This window comes from Microcebus murinus, chromosome 7, assembly GCF_040939455.1.
Source record: "Microcebus murinus isolate Inina chromosome 7, M.murinus_Inina_mat1.0, whole genome shotgun sequence".
NCBI classification, from domain to species: Eukaryota; Metazoa; Chordata; class Mammalia; order Primates; family Cheirogaleidae; genus Microcebus; species Microcebus murinus.
In genome coordinates this window covers 16,097,454-16,108,930 of record NC_134110.1, presented here as the reverse complement: position 1 = coordinate 16,108,930, position 11,477 = coordinate 16,097,454, and positions in this window count along the sequence as shown.

Sequence of the window (11,477 nt, the reverse complement as noted above, 5' to 3'; positions counted from 1 at the left end):
TTTTTGATATAGTTATACATTGTGAAATGATTATCTCAATCAGACTAATGAACACATCCATCATCTCACAGTTATCTTTTTTCATGGTGAGAGCACGTAAGTGCTACTCTCTTAGCAATTTTCAAATATACAATACAGTATTATTAATTATAGTCACTATGCTGTACATTGGATCTCCAGAACTTATTCACCCTGCATAACTGAAACTGTACTCTTTGACAAACACCTCCCCATTTCCTCCTCACCTTCCAGCCCTTGGCAACCACCATGCTACTCTGTGCTTCTGTGAGGTCAACATTTTTAGATTTCACACATAAGTGAGATCATGCAGTATTTTTCTTTCTGTGCCTGGCTTATTTCAATAGCATAATGTCGTACAGGTTTATCCATATTGTTTCAAATAAGAGTATTTCTTTCATTTATTACACACACACACACACACACATTTTATTTATCCATAAATCTGCTGTTGAACATTTTGCTTGCTCCTATGTCTTAGCTATTGTTAAGTAATGCTGCAATGAACATAGGAGTCAGAAATTTTTTCAACATACTGATAGCATTTCCTTTGTATACATACCCAAAAGTGGGACTGATGGAAAATATAGTTAGTTCTATTTTTAATTTTTTGAAGAACTTCCCTACTGTTTTCCATAACGGCTGTACCAATTTACACTCCCACCAACAGTATACGAGGGTTCCTTTTTAGCTACATCCTCACCAACACTTGTCTTTTGTCTTTTTGGTAATTGACATTCTAACAGGCGTGAGGTGATATCTTATTGTAGTTTTAATTTGCATTTCCCTGATAACTAGTGATATTGAACACTTCTTCATATACCTGTTGGCTTTTTGTATGCCTTCTTTTAAGAAATGTCTATTCAGATCCTATGCCCATTTTTTAATTGGGTTATTTGTTTTCTTGCTATTGAGTTGTTGTTTGAGTTCCTTATATTTTGGAAATTAATTATCTATCAGTGTATGGTTGGCAAATATTTTCTCCCATTCCATAGATTGTCTCTTTGCTCTGTTAATTGTTTCCTTTGCTATGTGGAAGCTTTTTAGTTTGATGCAATCTCATTTGTCTATTTTTTCTTTTGTCACGTGTGCTTTTTAGGTCATATAAAAAATAATCATTGCCCAGACCAATGTCATGGAACCATATTTTCTTCTATTAGTTATATAGTTTCAGATCTTATGTTCAAGTCTTTAATCCATTTTAATTGAGTTTTTGTATATGGTATGAGATAATGGTACAATTTTATTCTTCTGCATGTGGGTATCCAGGTTTCCCAACACCACTTATTGACAAGACTATCATTTCCCTACTGTGTGTTCTTTGCACTTTGGTTGAGTGATCAATTGATCATAAATGTGTGGATTTATTTCTGGGCTGTCTATTCTGTTCCATTGGTTTATATGTATATTTTTATGCCAGTACTATACTGACTTGATTACTATAACTTTGTAGTATACTTTGAAATTGAGTAGTGTGATGCATCCAGCTTTGCTCTTTTTGCTCAACTTGCTTTGACTATATGGGGTCTTTTGTAGTTCCATATAAATTTTAAGATGGACTTTTCTATTTCTGGGAAAAATGCCTTTGGAATTTTGATAGAGATTGCTTTGGGTAGTATGGACATTTAAACAAATGAGATAAAATGAAATAATAAGAAATACTTAGGCAATCTACAAGAACAGGACATAGGAAAACAGGAACATAAAACAGATGAGACAAATAGAAAAAAATAACAATGTGGTGGATTTAAACCTAACCATATTAATATTCACATTAAATGCAAGTAGTCTAAATGCCCTAAATATGAGATAGAGATTGCCAGAATTGGATAAAAGAGTGAAAACCACGTATTAGCTACCTATAAGAAACACTTTACATATGAAAACTAAAGAGGATAAAAGTAAAAGGATGGGAAAATATGTATCATGCTGACACTAATTAAAAGAAAACTGGAATGGTCATATTAATTTCAAAATAGACTTCAGAACTAATAATATTGCCATAGAAAAAGATGGTTATTTCATAATGATAGAAGAGTCCATTCATCAAGGGGACATAGCAATGCTAAACAGGTATGCATCTAATAATAAAATGTATCAAACAAAGACTGGATGGAAATGAAAGGAGAAAATGAAAATTTATAGTCAGAGATTTCAACAGTCCTTTCTCAATTCCATAATTGTTCCGATAATTGTTGAAACACAGTCACCTGTGTGGGACAAAATAAATAGTCTGATTAGCGTGTAATTGATGTCCCAGAACAAAGGGGAAGACAGGAAAAAAATTGAAGAAATAATGGCAAGGCCGGGGGCACGGTGGCTCACGCCTGTCATCCTAGCACCACATCCTAGCCGAGGTGGGTGGATTGCTCGAGGTCAAGAGTTTGAAACCAGCCTGAGCAAGAGCGAGACTCCGTCTCTACTATAAATAGAAACAAATTAATTGGCCAACTAATATATAGAGAAAAAATTAGCCGGGCATGGTGGCGCATGCCTATAGTCCCAGCTACTCGGGAGGCTGAGGCAGGAGGATCGCTTTAGCCCAGGAGTTTGAGGTTGCTGTGAGCTAGGCTGACGCCACGGCACTCACTCTTGCCTGGGCAACAAAGCAAGACTCTGTCTCAAAAAAAAAAAAGAAAGAAAGAAAGAAAGAATGGCCAAATATTTTCCAAATTTGATGAAAACTATAAATCTATTATATTAAACAGAAGAAGCCCAGCAAAACTCAAGCAGAATAAACATAAAGAAAACCACTCCAAGATATCTCATAATCCAATTGTTTAAAACCAATGGTAAGGAGAAAAATCATAAAAGAAACTAGAGGGGAAAAAAGACTCTATATACAGAGGAACAGTGATACGAATGACAGCATATTTTTAGCCACAAATAATGTAAGCTATTAGAAAATGGGGGAATGGGGCAACAATACTGAATGAAAAAAAATGTCTATGTAGAATTTTTACCTAGCAAAAATATTTTTCGAAACACGAAGGCAAAGCATAACAAACAAAAGAGAAGAGAACTTATTCCCAGTAGATCTGCACCACAAGAAAGGTTAAAGGAAGTTCTTCATTGAAAGGGAGAATGATCCAGATGGAAATATGTATCTACACAAAGTAAAGATGAGTACTGGAAATGGTAAACATGTGGACAAATAGAAAATACATTTTAAAAGTCTTTCCCCTATGGCCTGGCTATGAATCTATTCATCTCCATGAGGTAGGTGATGGATGGCTACTTGTAGAGGATTAGCTGTGGGGCCAACCCTGGGTTTTCAGAGTTGGCCTCAGACCAAAAAGGTGCCTGGCCTTGGTTGTAGATGCAAGTAGAAAGCTACAAACTATTCTTGCTGGGTGATCTGCTGTTTGCTCCTGACTTCTCCAAGACCATTTTAATCTAAAGTCCTAACAGGATTAATGAGAGTATTTTGTTTTATTTTGTTTTTAACTCCTCTTACTATCATTCCTAATAATGGGAGTATTTGTAGCCATTGTGTTGCTATTGGAGCAACAGTAGGCTGTATGGACACAATGTGGAGGTAGATCCACTGTGCTTGGCCCTTGGGTGTCTCATGTGCCTCCTTCTATTTAATTTTCACACATAGTGTTCTCTCCATGTTACAGATGAAGAAACTAAAATAGTACTATTAAATAACTACTGAGAAAAAGCAAGATGCAGAGCAGTGTATGTGATACAATATCTTTCATGTAAGAAGAAGGGGAAATGAGAAAGAATATATATAAGAATATATATGCATATTCACACACATACTTATTTGCTTATTTTTGCAAAATGGAAACACAGAAGCTAATGGTTACCTGGGTGGGGTAGACAGGAATGCATATATCAAAGAGAATATCAATGGCAAACTCCTCTCCCCTTTTTAATAGCTTTGAGTTTTGATCTATATAAATGTTTTACATATCCAAAACTAACATTCAAATTGAAAGGAAATAGAAAAAAAGGAAAAAACTAAAGCTGAACATAAACTAATGAACACTATATCAAATTGATAACCTATCTATACAGAAAAAAATAATTATTTCAAGTAAATTAAACTCACAGTACTCTGACTACATTCTTAGAGGTCAGTTAACAGCTTATATTAGTAACACTGATGTTGTAAAAAGAAAGAAAGCAATCAAATTACACCACAATAATAAGCACAATTGAAAGGCTTCTGAACAGAGGTTCTATATCTGTTCTATGTGTTCCTTCATGGACAAAGAGCTTCTTCTACAACTCTCCATTTTCTATAGAAATCAAAAAGCTGGACTTAACAGTAAGAAGAAATATGAAGTGTCATTTTGATAATCATTCCCCAAATAGAGAAAATATAATAACATGATACCAATGAAAATATTAAAAAGATAATTTAATTAATTTAAAGATTTGATTGGCACAGTTTGGAGGAAGATATCACAATAGAGCTGCTGTGGTTAGTAAATAAGAGTTTAAACTGTTTAAATTAGATAATTTCTTGTACTGAAACTAGGGAATTTTCAGAGGAACTAGTAAAAGAGGAGAGTCCAATTTCGTGTGGCGAGTATTTGTAGTATGTGGGTTATAATTTGGCATAAAACAATCTGAAGGGCTATAACGGTGGATAAAAGTGTTGACAGAAGTTGAAAAACAAACGCTTTATATGGGAAAGAAATGTTTATATGTTAGAAACTTGTCACAATCTCTATAAATATTTGGTGAATCAAAACAAAGAGGGTGTGGTGAGTACTAAAAAAAGCCTGTCAAAGACTCACTGTTTGCCATGGACATTGCTCAATTAAATGACAGAGGGTTTGCTTATAGTTAAATCAAAATGACTAGGATTTTTTAAACTTTGGCATTTTGCTCTTATCAAGCATGAATATCTTATTTTCTAGAATTTTAAATAAAGTTAATTATCAGAGCAAAAAGGAATGTTTCTTATTTTTAATCTTTTACAAAGATGTTTATTATTTAGAGTAAAATAAAAATAACATTATGGATATTATAACATGTGAAAGTAAAATGTATGACAACCACAGCACAAAGGTCAAAAGAGTAAAAATAGAACTATATTGTTGTAAGTTTCCTATACTCATATAAGTTATATAATATTATTTGAAATAAGATAAAGATAATTTATATATAAATATATAACATATATACATGTACATATATTAAAAAATACACACACACATGTTGTAAACACTAGAGCAACTACTGAAAAACAAAATTAAGAAGTCTAGCTGATAAGATGATAGTGGAAATATAACAGGATTATAAAAAAATTCAATGCAAAAGAAAGCAAAAAAGGAGAAAAGATCAGATGATATCAACAGTAAAAATACAGCAAGATAAAGTCAAACTCAACTGTATTGATAATTACATTAAAAATTTTTTTATTGAGACATAATATTTATCTATATTTATGGGGTACATATAATGTTTTGTTATATGTATGGATTGTGTAATGATCAAGTCAGGGTACTTAAGGTATCCAGTGTATCCATCACCTTGCATATTTATTATTTCTAGGTGTTGGAAACATTTCAAGTCCTCTCTTCTAGCTATTTTGAAATATACAATACTTGTTTTTAACTATGGTCACCCTACTCTGGTATCAAACATTAGAACTCATTTCTTCTATGTAACTATATGTTTGTTCCCATTAACCAATCTCTTTTCCTCCCTCCTCCCACCCACATGCCATTCCCAGTCTCTAGTATCCATAATTCTATTCTCTACCTCCATGAGATGGATGTTTTTAGCTTCTACATATGAATGAAAACATGTGGTATTTGTCTTTCTGTGCCTGGCTCGTTTCACTTAACATAATGAACTCCAGTTTCATCCATGTTGCTGCAAATGATATGATTTCATTCTTTTTTATGACTAAATAGTATTCCATTATGTATATATTTCACATTTTCTTTATCCATTTGTCCATTGATGGGCACATAGGTTGAGTCCATATCTTTGCTATTGTAAATAGTGCTGCAATAAACATGTGAGTGTAGGTCTCCTTTTGATATACTGATTTCCTTTCTTTTGGATGAATACCAGGAGTGGGATTGCTGAATTGTATGGTAGTTCAATTTTTATATTTTTGAGGAATCTCCATACTATTTTCCATACTGGTTGTACTAATTTACATTCTCAGCAACAGTGTGTAAGAGTTCCCTTTTCTCCATATCCTCACTAGCATCAGCTATTTTTTGTCTTTTTAATATTAGCCATCCTAACTGGTTAAGATTATATCTCACTGTGAATTTGACTCGCATTTCCCTGATGATTAGTGATGTTAAGAAGTTTTTCATATACTTCTTAGCCATTTGTATGTCTTCTTTTGAGTAATGTCTGTCCGTTACCTTTACTTACTTTTTAATGGGGCTATTTGTGGTTTTTGCTGTTGAGTTGTTTGAGTTCCTTGTATATTCTGGATATTAGTCCCTCGTCAGATGAATAATTTGCAAATATTTTCTCCCATTCAACAAGCTGTCTTTTCACTCTGTTGATTGTTTCCTTTGCTGTGCAGAAGCTTTTTAGTTTAATATAGTACCATTTATCTGTTTTTATTTTTGTTACCTATGCTTTTGAGGTCCTATAAGTGTTTCTTTGAATAGTTTTATAGTTTTGAACCTTATGTTTAAGTGTTTATTCTATCTTGAATTGAATTTTGTATATAGTGATAGACAGGGGTCCAATTTCATTCTTCTACATATGGATATACAGTTTTCCCAGCACCATTTATTGAAGAGGGTGTCCTTAATTTAAATGATCTAAAAACTCCTATTAAAAGCCAGAGATTGTCAAATTAGATTAAAAAAGTAAGATTCAAACATATGCTGCCTACCAGAGAGCCACTTTAAATATAAAGTGACATATATATTAAAGATAAAAAGATAGAAAACAATATACCCTGTGTACAGAAAAGAATTAACATAAAAGATCTAAGACTGCTATTCTTAGACAGACCTTTTTACAAGATTGGCCTTTGGCTGTTGTGTGGGAATGTGGATTTTGGGAGTGTTAATACCATTTTCAGAACTGATAACAGTGGCTCACTGTGCCTGACTATTCGTGCAAACAATGTGGTTTATGGTAAACAACAGCTTACCTTCTGGGTGTCTGGAATGTTGATACTATTAGGCAGGGAATATCCATGTGAGCCATTCCCCGGCCTGAAAAGAAAAGAAAAAAAAAGAAAAGAGAAGAGAAGAGAAGAGAAGATCAAAGAAAAGAAAAGAGAAAAGAAAAAAGAAAAGAAAACCTTGGGCATTGAGTCTCCAATGAGCTTCCCTGGCAAAAAAAAGAAAAAAAAATTTCAGGTATGTTGTCATAATTCATTGCTAAAGAAACTAAGGGCATCCTGTGTCCTGATTTTGCTTTGCATCTTTTTGTATAGTAAACTGTAGCCACGAATATAGCTTTATGTTGAATCCTGTGTGTTCTTCTAGTGAATTATTGAATCTGGGAGTCGTCTTGCTGGACAAAACATGAAAATACTAATCAAAAGATCATTGGAATGGCTATAATAATATCAAAGCAGACTTCAGGACTAGTAATATCACCAGAAATAGAGGACAGTTTCCAATGATAAAAGGGTCAACTAATCAAGAGGAAGTGACAATCCCAAATGTGTATGTAATTCATCATGGAATTTCAAAATACTTAAAGCAAAAATTGAAATAATTGGAAGGAAAAATTGACAAATCTATAATTATAGTTGGAAATCTCAACATTCCTTTATCTGTAATTGATAAACCAACTAGTTAGAAGATGAGTAAGAATATAGAAGACTTATTTGACCACAAAATTAAAGTAGAATTCAATAATAAAAAAATATTTGAGAAATCTTTAAACATTTGGAAATTAAACAAAAGATTTAAAAAATTCATGAATAAGAAGTCATGAGGGAAATTAAAGAATATTCAGAACTGAATGAAAGTAAAATACCACATATTAAAATATGTGAAATGAAGCTAAATCAGTGTTAACAAGGAAATTAATAGCATTACATACTCCTAGTAGGAAAAAAAAGAAGTTATCAAATTACAAATTAGCAAATTATAAGGTATCAGGTAATTCAATGAGGAAAAGATCAACTTTTCAATAAATGCTGTGGGAACAATTGGCTATCTACAAACATACAACATAAGTGAATAAAATAGATGTAGGATAATGAGTGCTTTCCTGATTCTTTATTCTTTTTCATAATTTCCAATTTTTCAAAAGTAAGGATGAATTAATTTTATAACTTTTTTTAAAAAGTTGTAACAAAAAATTCTTAGCCAGATGGCATGGTGCAGCAAAAATCTGGCTATTTGGGAGTAAAAGAGAATAGAAAAAAATTTTTCTAAGATCATTTCTGACCTAAAAATTCAACGATTCTCTGTTCCCACTAGTTAGCTACAACTCAGGGTAAATGAAGTGCAGCTTCTGTCACTGGGGACAGCCTCCATCACCGCATCCTGATGGCCCTGGATTGCTTGCTCCAAGATCATCTGCTTTGCCTCACTCCAATCCATGTCTCTATCTTGGATAAGGATCCAGTCTATTATTTGGCTATTTCAGCAGGCATCTCTTGTCCCAACAATTTTTATGGACTCTGGGCCATTGTCTCCTTTTGGATCCTGGGATGATGTTTTAAAATAGTTAGGGGACATTTTCTTAATTGATTGCAACCACAGAAAATATAAAAGATTCTGCAGAATTATGGTGTGAATAATATACACAGAATTATCTGGATCAGACATTTTGAGTGTCTTTAAAGATTTTGTTAAAAATATCATACGGTAAAAGTAACATAACCTTTATATATGCAGTTCCCTCTGTCGGAAATGTTCTTTTCTCCTTCACCCAGCTGACTTCTTTTCATCTCTCAACATTCAGCTGAACTGTCACAACCTCGCTCGAGAAAGTTGTTCCTGACTTCCCAGGCTAGATTTGGTCCAGTTACATCTTCCTGAAGATGCTGATTCTTTCCTGTATTTTAGGAGGCAGCTATATACTTACAATTTGATAATGTCTGTCTAATCCCCTGGGACCCATGTTCCGTGGGGGCAGGGATTGTGTCTGACTGCTCACCTGAGCACTCCTATTTTCTCATTCTGTGCTTGACATATACCAAGAACTCAGTATATATTTGTTAAATGAGTGCATGAATTTTCCATCAAAACCAATGAATTGATTTTGAATTAAGGTTTCTACTAGTAAGATTGAACTGACCATATTTGTTAGACCCCAATTAAGAGGTTTGCCTAAAATAGTTTTCTTCAGATATGTGCTAGTTCCAGACCCATATGCATTGACGACACTGAGAGTATGCTATCAGCATTCCACCTCCTCTGAGTTTACTTTTCCTACACAAATTCTCTTCTTTGTTGAATGGCCTCAGTTTTGACATGTTCACTCTGAACTGTATCTAGTTACAGTTGCTCTAAGTGCTCTGAGATTGTCTGAAGTTTTTGTCTCCTAGATTCAGCCAACAGCTCTCTGAGACCAGAAGATGTTTTGTTTTGTTTTTGTTTTAAATCTCCACAGAGTATTTAGCACAATAAACAGTAGATGAATCTTGGTGGCTGATTGCCGCTAACTTATCTAGCCCACTTAAGTATCTATAAAGTAAAAAACAACTCTATCAGCTGATAATCGCATCAAAACCATGAACTGTCTTTGTCTAAGGTGGTTATTTCTAACCTTTGGAGATTGCAGTCTCCTTTTAGAATGACAAAAGCTAGAGACTTGCTAGAAAAATCCATATCCACAGACTGCAGTTTCAGTAACTTTGGTCTCAGGTTTATATTGAGTAGAATAGATAGAATGTGGTATAAACACACATTTGTTTAATGTAAGCCAGTGATGTCTGTGATGTTATTATTTTATGATTTCATATTTATGAGCTATTATGTAGAATCTTTGGTGGTAATTACTTCAATAATTTGGGGGATTAAGAGAATAATTTTGGAGAAGGAAATAAACACTAAGTACCTACCATGAAACTGCATTGTGCCAGATGACCTGTATACACATGGTCATATTTCATGACACAGCAACCGTGGAGACAACTGTCCTTGACCCCATTCTATAGCTGAGGAAGCTGAGGCTCACTGGGTTAAACAACTAGTCTGAGATACTGCAGTTACTAAGGACTGGAGCCAGGATTCAAGCCCAGGTCTGTCCAGAACGCACGTTCCAGAACTCTCTGTTATAGCACATGCCTCTCAAACACTAGCCAGACTTTGTAGATAATTACAGCTACACAGATATCACTTTGGGTTGCTCTGTAGACATTTTACTAGCAAGTCCCGTGATGTAACTTTCACCTTGAACCGAGACTTTTGAGTACACAAAGTATTAAAACTGTACTTGGGTGTGTGAAAAGGAGCATTTTGGCAACAAGAATAAGAAAGTAGGGCCTTAGAATAAAAATAAGAAAGATCTTATTTCCTTTGCTATTCACTTCTGACAAGGCTGTAAAATTCCACCTTTATTATAATTACTAAAAAAGAAAGCGTCTAACATAGCTGTTCTAATTCCTGTTAGACTCAATGCCTACCTCTAAAACAAAAAGTTTGTTTTTCTAGGATCCTGTAGTAAAATTCATAGATAATCTACCTACATACATAACTTCAAAATAATTAATATCATGTCTTAAATAAACTATAGAGAAGAAAGCAAGAAAAAGTTAATTTATAGTAAAATAATATGTGTTTGAATATGTACAGTTTCGGGCATGTCTAGACTAGAAGATGTAATAAACTAATCAGTTTTTTGCACCAATATCAAATTTAGAAACACAGGCTGATTGAGGAGTGTTACATTGAGGATTCAAATGCCATACTCAGTGTTTTTAATGGAGACGTGATTTTTCTAAAAAGGTGAACAACTCTCAGTGGAGTTTCAAACAAAATGTGATACAGTCTTTTCTAAATTTATGTGAGTGTTGCATTCCTGGAAAATTCAGTGCATATTAAAACTGTGCAAATGTTACTTTCTGTTTATATGTAAAACAGAACATTATAAATACAGATAATTACAACCAGATTTTCCCTACATCCATGTCTGGGAGGGTATTCTAAAGTTGTGTGGGACATGGGACAATTCTTTGCATTGCAGGGTTGTCCCACAGGTATTGTCTCACTGCCTCAGCTCCCTAAATTCCAGTTTTGTCTTTGCAATTATTGTGATAACCACCACCATCACCACCACTACCAGCACATTTCCCAAATCCCCTGTTGTGAACTACTAATCTAATATGTACCAGGCACTGGGCTAAGTTCCCTACATTTAATGACTTCTTAATTTTTTCCCATTCAACAAACATGATCGTACACCCATGCCAGACACAGTGCTATGTGTTGGATATACAGAAGAGAATCAAGGAAATTTCTCTGAGCCAGTCAATTTAACTCAGACTGGAAGGTGAAGTCATTTCACGCTTCTCCAGAGGGAGAAAATGAAGCCTGGAGAAGTAA